Source organism: Cyprinodon tularosa, unplaced genomic scaffold (genome assembly GCF_016077235.1).
Source record: "Cyprinodon tularosa strain WSP-4 unplaced genomic scaffold, ASM1607723v1 ctg925, whole genome shotgun sequence".
NCBI lineage: Eukaryota > Metazoa > Chordata > Actinopteri > Cyprinodontiformes > Cyprinodontidae > Cyprinodon > Cyprinodon tularosa.
This window is the reverse complement of record NW_024039702.1, coordinates 1,740-16,855: the sequence shown is the minus strand read 5'-3', so window position 1 is coordinate 16,855 and position 15,116 is coordinate 1,740.

The following is a 15,116-nucleotide window of genomic DNA, read 5'->3' as shown; positions in this document are numbered from 1 at the left end:
TTTTCCCCCCTTCTAATTACAGATTAGAACCGGTGAGGGGCGGGGCTTAGAACTGCTGCTAACAGATTCATCTGTTACCGAGTCTTTAACATCTCTGTGAAGGAATCCTCATCCACTCTGCTTTGCATGCTGGGAGTTTTTCCAGCCAGTTTGAGGTTCTTAAGGATATGAAGAGTCCAGGTCCTGGAGGGAAATCGGACTTTTTCTCCGTTTAATCAGAACCGTAGGACGGAGTATTGGAGTCAGGCTAGAGATTTTTTTTTTCCATTTTGAGAATAAAGTCGCAAAATTATGATAATAAAGTCGCAAAGATAACGGTCATAAAATTACTAGAATAAAGTCGTAAAATTAAAAGAACAAAGTCGCAACGAGAATAGTCATACAATTATGAGAATAAAGTCGTAAAATCGCAAGAACAAAGTCGTAAAATTACGAGAATAAAGTCATAAAATTACGAGAATAAAGTCGTAACATTATGAGATTATATTATATTGATTGAGATTATATTATTGAATTTTAAATGTTTTGCTTTGACCTGTCCAGGTTGCACCCCGCCTTTCGCCCATAGACAGCTGGAAATAGGCGCCCCTCGTGACCCCGGTAAGCGTGACGGAAAATGGATGGATGGATGTTTTTCTTTATGTCTCCATGGATTCAGCTAACCTGACTCTGCCAGATGGATTTGCTGGATTTGCTCCGCATATCAATCTGGAAACCTTCTGTTGAAGAAATTTTGGGAAGGGGCGAAAATACTGGTTAGCCGATTGGCCTATGTTGGTGATAGACGGGCCAAATAAACCAATCAGATCAACGAAGCATATGACGTACTAACAGAGCGACGACGAAAACACAACCACAATGCTCTGTAATTCCGATAAAACTTGCTCGATAGCCATGCTAACGCTAGTTTCATCGGCTGAAGCCGCCATGTTCTTTAGACCGAACTGTCGCGCTTCTCGTTGCGTCACACCTCAACCCGCCTCAAAGCCAACGCTGATTGGACGTTCGTTTGGTGAACGGCTCCAAATTCTCTTCAACGGAGAGTCTCCAGACTGATCTGCGAGTGAAACCTTGAAAGCTCGCGAGATCAGGATGGTCTCACGAGGCTAGGAATGAGCTGCAGTGATGCAGAAGTGCGCCTGCGACTCGATAATGGGCGTAGCCGGGAAGCCCGCCCACCACGCCGATGTTTCGCCGCAGCATCTCGCGGCCGAAGGCTCTGAGGGGAAAACGGGAACATAAGGTAATATGTCAGAATAAAAGGTCAGAGGTCATGGTTAGCTGCTCGGCTCCAGGCTCACACTATCTTGGCGGGCATGTAGAGCATCATGGGTACAACGGGAGAGTCTTCGTTCCCGTAGATGATGAAGCCCATTTCCTGAAGCCTCCGTCGGAAGTAGACGGCGTTCTCTGCCAAACATGGAAACTGTTCACCTCAACTGAATGTTCTTCAAACACCGATGTGAAGAACGAAAACACTCAGAGGAAGGAAGAAAACATGTTTCAGCATCAAAAGCTTCAGGTGGTTCTGATTGTAACTGGGTCTGAAAAAAAAACCCCAACTAATTTCATCTCAGGAGAGAAAAACAGGTGTAACGGAAATGTTCTGTTCACTTTGGAAATCAAACTGGTGGAGGGAGACTGCTGGTCCTGCTGGATCGCTGCCAGATGGCTTTTTTTTTTCTGGATGGAAGGGTTCTGCCGGATCACGGGTTATTCTGGATCAGGAGACTCTGTTGTAGATCCGAGTTCTGGGTTTCACCGGATTTGGGTTTTCATTCCTCTCAGCTTTCCGCTCTGAGGGGGGGCTGAATCTGGTGGGACGTCCAGCAGCTGTCTGATGAACTTCAAAGGTCAAGCATCCAGTGCTGCTTCTTCATAGCTGAAGCATTTTGACACAAACAAACCTGAACCCAAGTCCCTGAAAGTGAAATCCTTCCCTTTGAACACAGCATCCTGAGTTTAAAGTTAATAGATCCCAGTTTGTCTCCATTCAGACCATTTGAACCAAAACCAGTTAAAGAGTTAAAATCAGAACAAACATTTCAGAGACTCAAACCAGCTGATGGTTAATAAATAACCTCTGATTGCTCCTCACTATACTGGACTCTACTGACCTCTGGTGGCCATAAAGGAGACTTACAGGAGTCAAATAGGACAGCAAATAAAATGTAAAACTAATCCAAGCAAAATGGAAAAGAAACCCCACATCTTATTCTTTAAGTCATGTGATCTTTATCCTAAAGATGTTTCAAAGAATGAAGAAACAATTCCTCATTCATGCTTAAAATTATCATTTGAATGATAGATGTATGGGGTAGTTTAACTGTCAAAACAGACATATCTGTAAATGTCAATCAATAACATGAATAAATTAATTCGCTTCATGTTTTAAACGTATGCATCCACAAGAACGCAGATGTGTGTATATATATATATATATATATATATATATATATATATATATATAGAGCAACTGGATTCAATATTTTTATATTTATTAAACAAACTAAATATTTAGCTCCAAATAAAACATTTATTTAACAAACTAAATATTTAGTTAGCTTAGTGGTGCTAGCTAAATATTTAGCGAATAGCGAAATTTCTTTGCATCAATTTTCTTTTAAAGGAAAGGAGAACGAGAAAATCAAAATGAAAAGGCAACGGCTGACACGTTCCTGTTCCTTTTAGGCTCCAAAATTCTTGATGATTTTAAAGAAAAACCACAAAAGATTATAGACATTATTTTTAGCAGATGCATCCTGTTGACAGATACAATTTTAAACGTCAGTCAGTCAGTCAGCCAGTTAGAAGCAACTCCTGGATCGGACACATGACTTTCTGAAAACGACACGTGAACCGAACCGTTGTCAACAAATTCGTTGGCAATCCAACAAAATTGCCAACTTGAAGAGGGAGGATTTGCCATCGAACTTCTGGCCAGAGAAAAAACCTGTAATATGTAGCCAACATTTGGAAGAAGAATGTTTTCAAGATGACTTGGATAATAGCGCGTTGTGACAAACACCAGATACAGCACTGGGACTTGATCAACAGCCGATACCGCACCGTGACGTCACTAACCAGTAGGTGGCAGTAGTGTTCTTTGACAAACATGGATGCCTCCAGTAAAGCACATTCACATGGAAATTACTCTGAATTAAAAACACTGATCATTTATTGAACAGGATGGAATCATTTCAGATTTAAAGAACTTTCAGAAGTTTGAATTCTGAATATGAGCGACTTTTCCTTTAAAATAAATGAAATACTCCTGATTTGCTCCTGATTTTATTGGACTGATAAAATTATGAACAAAAATCCTAAGGCTGAGAGAAAGTTTTAACCTCTAATAACAAAAACCCCAAATCCTTCAGGGACACAGACAAAAAAAAAAAAAAAAAACCTTTGTTGAGTGTGGAAGAAACAAAGTTTTACTTTTCTTCAACATTCTGAATGATTTGACCTCTGACCTTACATGCAAGGTGAACCAAACTCACCAACAAGACCTTTGTTTTTATGTATTATTATATGAAAGAAATAAAAGCTTAAATGTAAAATTTTGTTATTTAACAACAACAACAAAACCTTGAGGAAAACCTTTTGTTTATGATCTTCTTGAATTTCTCTGCCCTGCAGAGCAAAGTCAGAGCTGTTTGGGGGCCACCATGGCGCTCTTGCTCCCCCTTGTGGGGAAAACGTGTAGATCACCTCTAAAGGGAAATATGTATCTGTTGAAAAGCATCTTTTTTTATTGTAAAATACATTAAACGTAGCTATTAGGTGCATTTATAGATGCCCCAAAAAATGCCTGATTATAAAACGTTAAATAAGTTATACGTTCATGTCATAATTTCTAAATTCAGACACTAAAAGGTTTTTGTGTTGCTAAGACTTTAATTTAGGGAAACACCAGAAGGTTTGATGAGGCTTTTTTTTTTAAATCTATAAATCAAGTCAAAATGTTCAAACTTAGGAATTAAACTGATAGATCTTTACCGGTCATCGAAAATATGTAATTATTTTGGTGTCTAGTCTTTATATCCTGGTTTAGGAAATGACATAATTTCAGGCAGCGTGACAGAAGGACCAGTCCAAAGCCAGCAACCCCAGCAGATGGTTTATACGACCTGGGAGGCGACTGCATGCAGCCCGCATCATGACTACACGTCCAGATCTTTGCTGCAGTGATCACAACTTTGACACATTTTCTCACTTTACAAACAGAAACATTTGTGTTTTATTTGACAAAAGCAGAAACATCTCTGAAAAAGGGGAAATTGAAAAGTTTCCATTCAAACAAAAAGGTTTCGTGAGTAATTTATAACATGTATTCAAAATTTCTACAAATATTTTTACATTTTTGCAATTTTTCAGATTGTGTTTCCCAAATGTTTTTTTTTTATATATATTTCTTCAGATTAAAAAAATGTAATTGTTCTTAAATCTGGTTTTACAGATTACAGGTTTTACCCTTCTGGGTGGTCTGTGTAGACCATTTCTACTGCTTAAAATAAAAATCACAAACACTTTTTAAAAAAATTTAAATCTGGAAAACGCTTATATATATATATATATATATATATATATATATATATATAAAACAGAAAAAATAAATCAGGAAAAAAACAACAGCAATTTGTAAAAATGGTCTCAAAACCTTTTGTTTTAACTTTTTCAAAGTTTCCTTTTTTAAACACATTTTCTTCAAATTTCCTTATTTTAACCGGGTTATTTGCTTTCAATAATACTGCGATTTATTTCTCCCCATACCTCTTCAATGTAATTAAATTCAAAAATACTTAATTAATCCCGATGGGAAATTAAGCCTAAGCAAAAGTTCAATCTGGAAAACTCTTCAAACTTCACTTGAACCACCTGCGATGTCCCTCATTCAGCTTCAGCTAATGGTTCCTTCCTGTTAAAAGGGAGTTTTCCTCTCCACTGTCGCTAGATGCATGCTCGGTGTGAGGGATTGCTGAGACTCAAGACTCCCATCAGCTGCTTTTCCTTAGATAGGATCATTTTGACCAATCTGACTGTTTTACCTGTATAAATAAATTGTCTCTCTAGGTTGAAATGAAATTATAGATATAAAATAAAATCTTGAAGCATGAATGTGTGATAGGCTCTCCTATGTCTCCCATAGTGCTAAACTGAGCTCTACACTGCAAAAAATGGAAATCTACATAAGTCATTTTCTCTTAAACTAAGTGCATTTGTTCTTGAATTGAGGAGGTAAGTGAGATACTTTGCCAATGGAACAAGACAATTTACATTTAAAATAAGAAAAAACAACCGCATTGTCTTATTTCAAGTGCATATTATCTAATAATCTTATTTTAAGAGTAAAAATACTCATTCCATTGGCAAATCATCCCATTTTCCTACTAAAATGAAGGGTAAATATGCTTGATTTAAGACATTTTTACTTATTTCTAGACAATTTTTGCAGTGTATGCTCATAGATGGGAATGAAACATGCTTTAAATATAAAAATGAAAATGTAAAAAAATGCATTTCTAAGTTAACTTGTATAAACTCCTCCTGGTGTGAAATAGCAAACACAGAAACGAAGCTGTTTGTTTTTAAAGCTGTTTAACTTTAAAGTCTGTTTACCGCAGGCTAAAAGTTTTTTTTATATTGCATAATGCAGAAGTAAACTAGCCTGCAGCAGGTTCAGAACTGAGAGTTCTGAACCTGCTGAAGACGAACATTTCACCCAAACTTGAACTGAACTGTTTGTTTTGGGGTTTTTTGTTCCAGACATTTGTGGATCAGGGGTCCCTGGAAGAGGAATGGAAATCAGGTCCTCACCATGTTCTAAACGCTCTGCTGCCTCTAGAGGAGGATTGGTAGCCGTCTCTGAATCCACATCTCTAACATATCAGTGGTCACTTTCACTATTTATCATTTAATTCAATTCTATTCAGTGTATTTCTATAGCTCCAATTCACATCATGTCATCTCAGGTCACTTTCCAGTTCACCAGATCATCCAGTCAGATTGATTCAAAGTTTTCTATCTAAGGAAAACCAGCTGATTGCATCGACTCATTGACTCTTCAGCAATCCCTCACACTAAGCATGCTTGTAGCGACAGTGGAGAGGAAAAACTCCCTTTGAACAGGAAGAAACCTCCAGCAGAAACAGGCTCAGTGTGAGCGGCCATCTGCTGAGGCCCACTGGGGTTCAAGGAGACAGAAGCAGACACATTTAACATTTCTCTCTTTGCCTCTCCTTTCTGATGCTGTGGGGATATAAAGGCTTCCTTTTATTTTAGTCCACTTTGACCTTCCGTGTTTTCATCCAGCATGTGCAGCCTCTTTGCTTTATTGATGCTTTAGCTCAGGATCAGGCCCTTCCTGCGTAAAGATGGAGGGGATTATTGAGGAAACTCCTCCAGGGTTGCCTTCAGTCTTTTTTTCTCTTGGTTTGGTTTTCATTTCTGTTCTTCATGTCTCTGATTTAATAAAACCACATCAAACTGGAATCTACTTCACTGTACTTTCGATATGCATGAATGGAGTGAAGTCACTATTTCCTTATTTTTAACTGGTTTATTTGTGAGTATTTTAGTTTTTCTTTTTCTTAGTAAATTCAAACAGAGAAGACATTAGAAAATTTGATGCAATTTAGAATTAGAAATTTGATTGAAAAAACGGTTTTAGTTTTATAATTTATAATGTGTATTCAAAAGTTCATCCAGTGTTTTTTTTAGGTTTCTATTTTTTTTTCCAGATTTTATTCTTGAAATTTAATTTATATAAATATTTTTCCAGATTTTATTCTTGAAATTTAATTTATATAAATATTTTTCCAGATTTTATTTTCATAATTTGATATATATATATATATATATATATATATATATATATATATATATATATATATATATATATATATATATATTTTTTTTTTTTTTTAAACATATTTTTTAATTTATCTTTTCTTTTTGGGGGGGAATTTTTCTCCAGTAAATCATAAAAAGGTAGAAATTAATAACATAATAAAATATGCATGTCTCTTAAGGGATTTTGGGTTTTTAACCATGAGTGCAGAAGTTTTTCTTTTTATAGGAGGAGCTGAAAATAAGAAATGAACAAAAAAAAAAAGTTATTAAATGGAGCATTGAACTGGCTTCTCTGGTCCCAGTGGATTTTTTCTCTCATTGGACTGAATTTCCTCTGTTTCTTCCTCCCCTCCATCTCTGGACGTCTCCATCAGCATTTTTCTATTTATCCAAGTCTGTGACTGGAAACCTTCTTCGTCTGGGAATGTTTTAACATTCAGGGACAATAAAGGGATTTTCTATTCTATTCTATTCTAACATCTCAGCTGAGAATCTCTTGGAATAAACAACAAAGGCCAGTTTCTTATAAGAAGGCAGAATGAACCAACAGCTTAACTATAATAAATCAATTATAACCAAACTTTTCTACGTAATTAATCAGCACTAATATACACACACAGGTGTAACAGACAGAAACAGAGTAGGGAGATGATGTTCAGTTATTATGCAGATTTATTAAAATATAAGCATGTTTTTATTGAACAGCAGGAAAAGTTACTGTTAAAATGCACTGATGAATTTTTATTTCTACGTGTTTGGGCCTTTTTAAAACATCTAACAAGGTTTATTGTTTACATGCGGCCACAAGGTGGCAGTAGTAGATAAGTAACAGTTCGCTTTTATCCCTAAAATAAGACCTTGGAGAAAAAAGCATATCAGTCATTTAATAAATCAGAATATGGGTTATGATGAAGACTAGTGGAAAGATTAAAAGTACCGTTTGAAAATAAAAACCTTAAAGCAGAAATCAGACCTAGTTTCATTTTACCCTCATCTAAGCTGCTTTCTCATTATGATCTAATCTTAACTGCTGGTCCAATGATCCATGGTCCTGTTCTTGGTTGGCCAGTAAGTGACCGGATCAGAACCACAGAGAGAAGCTATGGAGTCAGGAAGAAGCTGAGAGACATCAGAACAAACATGGCTGCTATCAAAGAAAACTGGGCTTTGATTTATTTTCTTTATATTTTCTAGGAAAATTTTTCCTTTTAATTAAAGATAATAATGCAGGGATGTGTATTATTGACAATCTTAAACTTATAATAACAGATGTGAATTTTTAAATCAGGATGAGCGCCAAATTTATTAAAACCCTTAAAACTTTATGATTGAGGACGACACGGGAATAAACATGAAATGCTCCCAAAAGCAAACCTAAAACAACCGACTCTGTAAACCTTAAAGCCTTTGTATTTACATTGTTCATCTTTTAAAAACAAATGATGTCAAGTGTTTGACTTTATCTCATGTGGTCATAAATTCAATGAAAACATACTTCCAAACGTTGTACACTGCAAAAACAATCCAGAAATAAGTAAAAAATGGCTTAAATTAAGTATATTTAGCCTTAATTTGAGCAGGTAAATAAGATTATTTGCCAATGGAATGAGTATTTTCACTCTTAAAATAAGATAGTTAGATAATATTTACTTGAAATAAGACGATAAAATCGTTTTTTCTTGTTTTAAAAGGAAATTGTCTTGTTCCATTGGCAAAGTGTCTTACTTACCTCCTCAAATCAAGGAAAAACACACTTATTTTAAGAAAAAATAACTTATTGAGATTTCTATTTTTTGCAGTGTACATCGTAGGTCTCTCATTATGTTTTTTAAGTTATGCCACCATTTTGGGGGCTCATCCGGGAATCTTTCCACATCACCTTTCACAAAAAAAATAATTTGTCAATCAATAAAGAAATATGAAACATTCAAAATAAATCAGCACAGGCCTCAGTTATGTTAGAACCTTAAAAACATTACTCTTGAAGATGACACCAGATGTAACATAAAATGCCTGGTTCTGCTGGACATTTTTCCTCTCCACTGTCGCTACAAGCATGCTTAGTGTGAGGGATTGCTGAAGAGTCAATGAGTCGATGCAATCAGCTGGTTTTCCTTAGATAGAAAACTTTGAATCAATCTGACTGGATGATGTGGTGAATTGTAAACTTAAATGAGATGACATGATGTGAATTGGCGCTATAGAAATAAACTGAATTTAATTAACTGTGAGGCAGCAGAGTGAGCTTGCAATACATTTAGCCCACCACTAGATGGGGGTAAATCTTACATACTGAGTCTTTAACCTTAATACCTTAACTAACCTTACCTTAGTACCTAAATATCGAAAAGCTTTTATTTTAGTAACTTCTTGCTTTCTATTGTAAAAACTCTGAATGATGATATCTGCTACTGATTGTACAGATAAATGTCATTTTCTGTGTCTATTATTTAATAGTTATGGGTAAATCTGCTTCTATTAAATCCTGACTCTCACTCACTCAAAAAAATATATAAAAATGTCCATTAGAAAAGAAATAAAAACAGGCAAAATTAAACAGAAGTAAAGTTCAAATGAGCTCAGTTGGTAGCAGATGGAGCTTAGCCGTATAAGGCTTTATATGTGAGAAGGAGGATTTAAACAACAAACCACAAAATGTTTTACATAACATAATCATATTAAATATTTAAGATTAAAAAACCTACACTATAATTAAAAAGTTATATCGGATATGAGTATGACTCCAACTTTAAAAAAAAACTATGCAGCTTAGGTAAAGATATTTAATTTTTTGGGTAATATTATAAAGTCTGACAGCCTCAGGAGGCAAAGACTTAGACGCAAAGTTAGACAACTTTTGTCGTTTTGTATACACTCTGTGTATACAAAACGACATTTCGTTTAGTATTAGTAGAATTGTCTCATGACAATTCCATTTCTTAAAATGCAGCAGTGATAAAATGTAAACATTGTGATAGATGGTGTAAAAAAGCGCATTGATATGGAAGCTCAGAGCATAAAGGCCTGCAGTATCTCTGTGTTTCACACCCAGGGTGGAGCGATCTGTCACAAAGACGCTGGCAGGCCATCCTCTGGGGGTTTGAGTCATGGTCCAGCATTGATGACAGTTTTTCCAGGACTGCTCTGTTACACCTCCTGCAGGGAGTCCAGAGGGGAGGCCAGGACACAGCTGGACCTCCTTTCTCATTCTCCCTGCCTGTGATCCTGCTGCTCCAGCAGACCAGAGTCATCCAAGGTCTTCAGAAATTCCTCCCTCACAGAGAGAAGACCTCAGTCTGCACACGAGGTAGAGGTTTATGAAGGGAATTCTGTTTGTTGCGCTGAGAGGTGTGGTGTGGAAGGAAAAATTCAGCAAAGTTGGTTGGAGCAAAAACAAAAGGTCATTTATTAAGTCTCTTCCATCAGAGCATGGTTATACTTAGAACAAAATGGCAGCTTTCCCATCAGACCCTTACAGTACTACAGCCATCAGTCCACCTATATACTGTTATCCCCGCCTTCTCAATTTACCCTCAGCCAATCAAAGCTCCCTCTATAAGAGAGCTGGGTTTGAGGCGGGCCTCCTCCTTAGCAAGTTTCCAAGATGGCTTCTAAAAAGGAAACACCCACAAAGGTAACAAACAATTCAAAAAACACAAGGATCACATACACACATTCTAGAACCTGAACATTACAGAAAATTTTATTGCTTCTTAACACTGTTTCATTATCGTTGCAAGAAAAGAATAATTTTGTAAAAGAAATGAAATCAGAAAAAAATCAGAAACTTTTGAAAACGTTTGAAATTTCAGTTTTCTAAATGAATTTTTAAAGGAAAAGTTGTTCACATTTACAAGACAAACAGTATTTCTCACTTAAAGTATTAAAGGATTCCATCCTGTTCAATAAATGATCAGTGTTTTTAATTCAGAGTCATTTTCATGTGAATGTGCTTTACTGGAGGCATCCATGTTTGTCAAAGAACACTACTGCCACCTACTGGTTTGTGACGTCACGGTGCGGTATCGGCTGCTTAGAGCTTGGAATCATAGAGTTCTGAGTTTAAGTCTGTTACATGCCTGCCAGGCTGTTTGTTTTTCTTTCCCCTCCCCCCTCCCCTTTGCTTCTACACAGGTAGCAGAAGCTGGGATCCATCTTCCCTTGATTGATTCTCTCCACCTTTGGACCAATCAGGATCCAGGGAGGTCCTATATAAGCAAGCCACTTAGAGATCCTACCCCCTTTTTTTTCCTTGGCTTGCTTGCTGCATGGTTGTGTTCTGTGTGTCTAATGGTCTGTGGTGGGAGTTAGTGGACAAGGTAAGGTTGGGGTACCCTGTGCATCTCATCACGTAGGAATATTTCTGTTAAACACACTAGGTAAGTAGGTGGATGCCACCCTTGTAAAGTTTTGGTGAATCTTTTTGTTAGATTAGTTAAGCAGGGTTTTTTTTTTCATTTGTTTTATGTAGCTTAGACCGTAGGTAGGCCCTGTTTTTGTTTTATTATTTTCTTTGATTTGGCACCACCTAATCGTCCCTTTCTCCCCCACCATTTGTATGAGTTGCTCGGGATTTTCTGTAACCAATAAATCCCTGATTTTTCTTTTCTAACATTCACTTGGTCTCTGAATTTTTTTGTGGTTGTCAAGTTACTTCCCTCTCTCCCCAGTAAAGGGGGGGAGCCGTAACAAGTGGGGGCTTGTCCGGGATCGTCACTTTTTCCCTGAGCTTTTGACATCCACAATAATTTGGGAGAACCTTGTGTTTGTTTAGACATAAGCTTTAGCTTCGAGGAGTTTGTACAGGCTCCTAGCCATGCAAAGCTGGAACTGTGTCGTAAGGACGACTTGTTATGACTGGCTGAGCATTTTGACATTCCGGTGAAAAAACATTTTTCGAAAGCTGAAATTAAAAACATTGTTGTTCGAAAACTGGTTGAGATTAAAGTCCTCACGGACTCAAGCAAAATGGATGTAGATGTGTGTGATGACTCTTCTGTTGATCTAGGACTCCATCCTTCGAAAGATAAAGGAGCTCCTGCATTGGCCACTCCTCCAAAGGAATTGGTAGAACCAAGGACGCCTCCTACAACTTTACCACGGTTCGATCCTGTGTCACCAGAGTTCAGTGGCTCCAGTGGTAACGCTAGACTCAAGGTTCGGCTAGCTCGCCTGCAGTTGGAGGCTCAGGAGCGCGAGTTGGTGAGAAAAGCTGAGTTTAATTTCAAGCTTGAAATGCGCAAGTTGGAGATTGAAGCTGAAAAGGAGATTAAACTGAAACAGCTTGAGGTTGAGGCTATGAGGCTTTCACGTGATAAATCACCACCTCGTTCATCTGTCTACTCTGATTCTCCCCATGTGGTGCTAGATAGGAACAAGTTTGATGTCAGCAAGAATATTGCTTTGGTTCCTGTGTTTAGGGAGTCAGAAGTGGACTCTTACTTTAATGCATTTGAGAGGATTGCTGTAGCACTTGAGTGGCCAAAGGAGATGTGGGCTGTGCTACTGCAGTGCAAGCTCATGGGTAAAGCACAGGAGGTTGTTTCATCTCTGTCAACAGAGGACAGCATGAAATATGATGTACTGAGAGAGTCAATTTTGCGTGCTTATGAGCTTGTACCTGAAGCTTACAGGCAGAAATTCAGAAACCCTGTCCCACTCCCACAGACTGACACTCTGGGTTCATGAGCAAAGACCCCTAACCCCACACTGCTCCCCGGGTGCCGCACAATGGCAGCCCATTGCTTCCCAAAGGGAGGGGTTAAGTTCAGATAGTGAATTTCGTTGCTCTGTAATTGTGAGAATGTAATGACAATAAATAAATTCTAATTGAAGCATCTTTGCAGAGGACTAAACATTTTTTTGTCCCTGAATTGTTTCCAGATCTGCTTTAAAATGAAACCATAACATCAGCCTGGTTCTGAAAATGCATTTATTTGTTGCTGATGGGAAACATTGGGATACGATCAGTTTGTGATAAAGATGGCAAAGCCTTAAATCTGCCAAGAAAAACACCTCCGCACAGCAGATATACCGCTACGACATTCATTAGTGGGTTTTTTATAATCTTCTGTCTGTTCTTGTCTGTTGGTGAAGAGAAGAAACAATAAAACATAGTGGAAATGTTCACTTATTGTAAGTGCTTAATTATGTTAATCAGTGCTGAGATGAAGCTGGAAGAGTTCAAAGATGTTTGAAGAAATGAATCTACCGACAAGAATGTGGTTTTATTTCAAGCAGCATGTATTTTTTTTTCATTTTTATTTTGATTATTTTTTTCATACAAAAGGTGACAAAATAAACGAAATGGGCTGGAAGCAAGGACATGGAACAGACTGTTCTAGTTCAACCTGGTTATTTTGGGGTAGAAACTTTTTTCATGGCATATCTGTAAAGATTCATTCAGGTCATGGTGAACCGGGAAATGTTCTGTTTAGGCAACTGGAAGTGAAGTTTTCTAGAAGGTTTTTCTCCTCTTATCTAAGAGACTACTTCAGTTCTAACAATTGGTGGAAAGGACTGAGATTAATAGACTGTAGGGAGAAGAAAGAATTAGAGGGAACTAAAGGAGGCTGATCCCTCCTACCTGGGGGGCTAATGGTTGTTACGGGGTTCTGATGGGTCATTAAAGACGTGGGGAAGCGGCCGTTCCAACCGTTGCATTTCTGAATTCCCCCAAGTGGTGCCAGACTTTACATGAGTGGATACAGTGAATGTGATTGGTCGTTTATCAAGGGGGTCGAGATTGTTGTGACAGAAGGTTTGCGAGCATCTTTGGTTGTGGCCGGGTTCTCTTAAGCATCTTGCTAACCAGTTAGCATCTTAGTGCTAGCAGGTTCCCAATGGGAAATTCCATTGGGACCAAGTAGCACTAAATTGGTGACTTAGAAACGACACGGTCAAGGAACGCTATGGACAGCAGAATTAGCTCCTTTGCCAGTCTTGCGCAATACTGCCCATAATTGATGAAACAGGACTCGGTGAAATGTCTAGCGCAAATGCGGTCTCTCTCAGCCCTCTCTCGTCAAAAAATGCAGGACCTTGAGCCAGCAGGCACAAAGTCCGGGAGTCACTAGGATGTTAAAAACATTGTTTGCACAGACAGACAGCCCAGCAAGCATCTCCTTGGAGCGCTCGTGCTAACTAGCACTACCACTAACGCTAACACACACTCTCAAAAACATGAAAAACACACCCACAAAAAACACAATCACAAAGTCTGATCACACAATTGCTCACCACTAGATAAATCACTCACTCTCTTAAAATTGCACACTATAGCCTAACGAATCTCAGCAATTTGTTCTCCAACTATAGTCCTGTAACGGTCACCCATACACTGCGAAGATTCTAATTTCAATTGTTGCGTATATTAGCTGCAACATATGAATCAAGATGCTATGACCAAAGACATTTGATTGACAGATGACCGTTGATATATGATTGGCCGAATTTAGGTGTTCAGGTTGACGTATAACTAACTAGCCTGCATAAGGTACGAAAAAGACCCCCCCCCAAAGTTTTTAAGACAAGTTTTTTTTTTCCAACTTTTGGGACAATATGGTCTGATAAAGAGTACATTTATACATATATGTTTCAGCCAGAATTATTTGACATTTAAAGACAATTTCCCTACGACTTTAACTACCTGGTTTTGGCCACATGCGTCATTGAAGTGTAAATCAGGTGTGGGAATGCGGGAAGTGAATCTTCTGGGTATTTCTCCTAAAAGTGCTTTGGAAGTAGGTGAAAGGTTATGTCTAGCGGACTGGTTATACTCCTGCAGCAGTGTTTCACTTTTAGCTTGTTGCAGGTATGATGCAGATATTTTTGATTTATGCCCAATATTGAAGCGTTATTCCACACCACAACCCAAGAGGGACAATCAGGAACTAGCTGGGATTTTGGGTGTCCATGTGTCGGTTTGATGAGCTTGTTCCCCGTCTACAACCCCTCATCCAACGCAAGACCACACACAGTTCCCCCGTGAGTGTTCCCCAAAGACTGGCCGTGGCGCTGCGTGTTTTGGCTTCGGGTGCAAACCAGCAGACCGTCGCTCAGAGCTACAAACTAGCGTCCTGAACGGTGTCTGGGTTAGTTTCCGAGGAGTGCCAGGCATTTCTGCATTAACTGCTAGACACACGCAGACGACCTGGCTTCTGAGCATAAACCAGGCTTAAAGGAATAGTACACCCAAAACATGATTAGCCTTCATTTTCTACTCGCCCCCATGCTGAACAACACTCTGGAGTACATTTTTGATA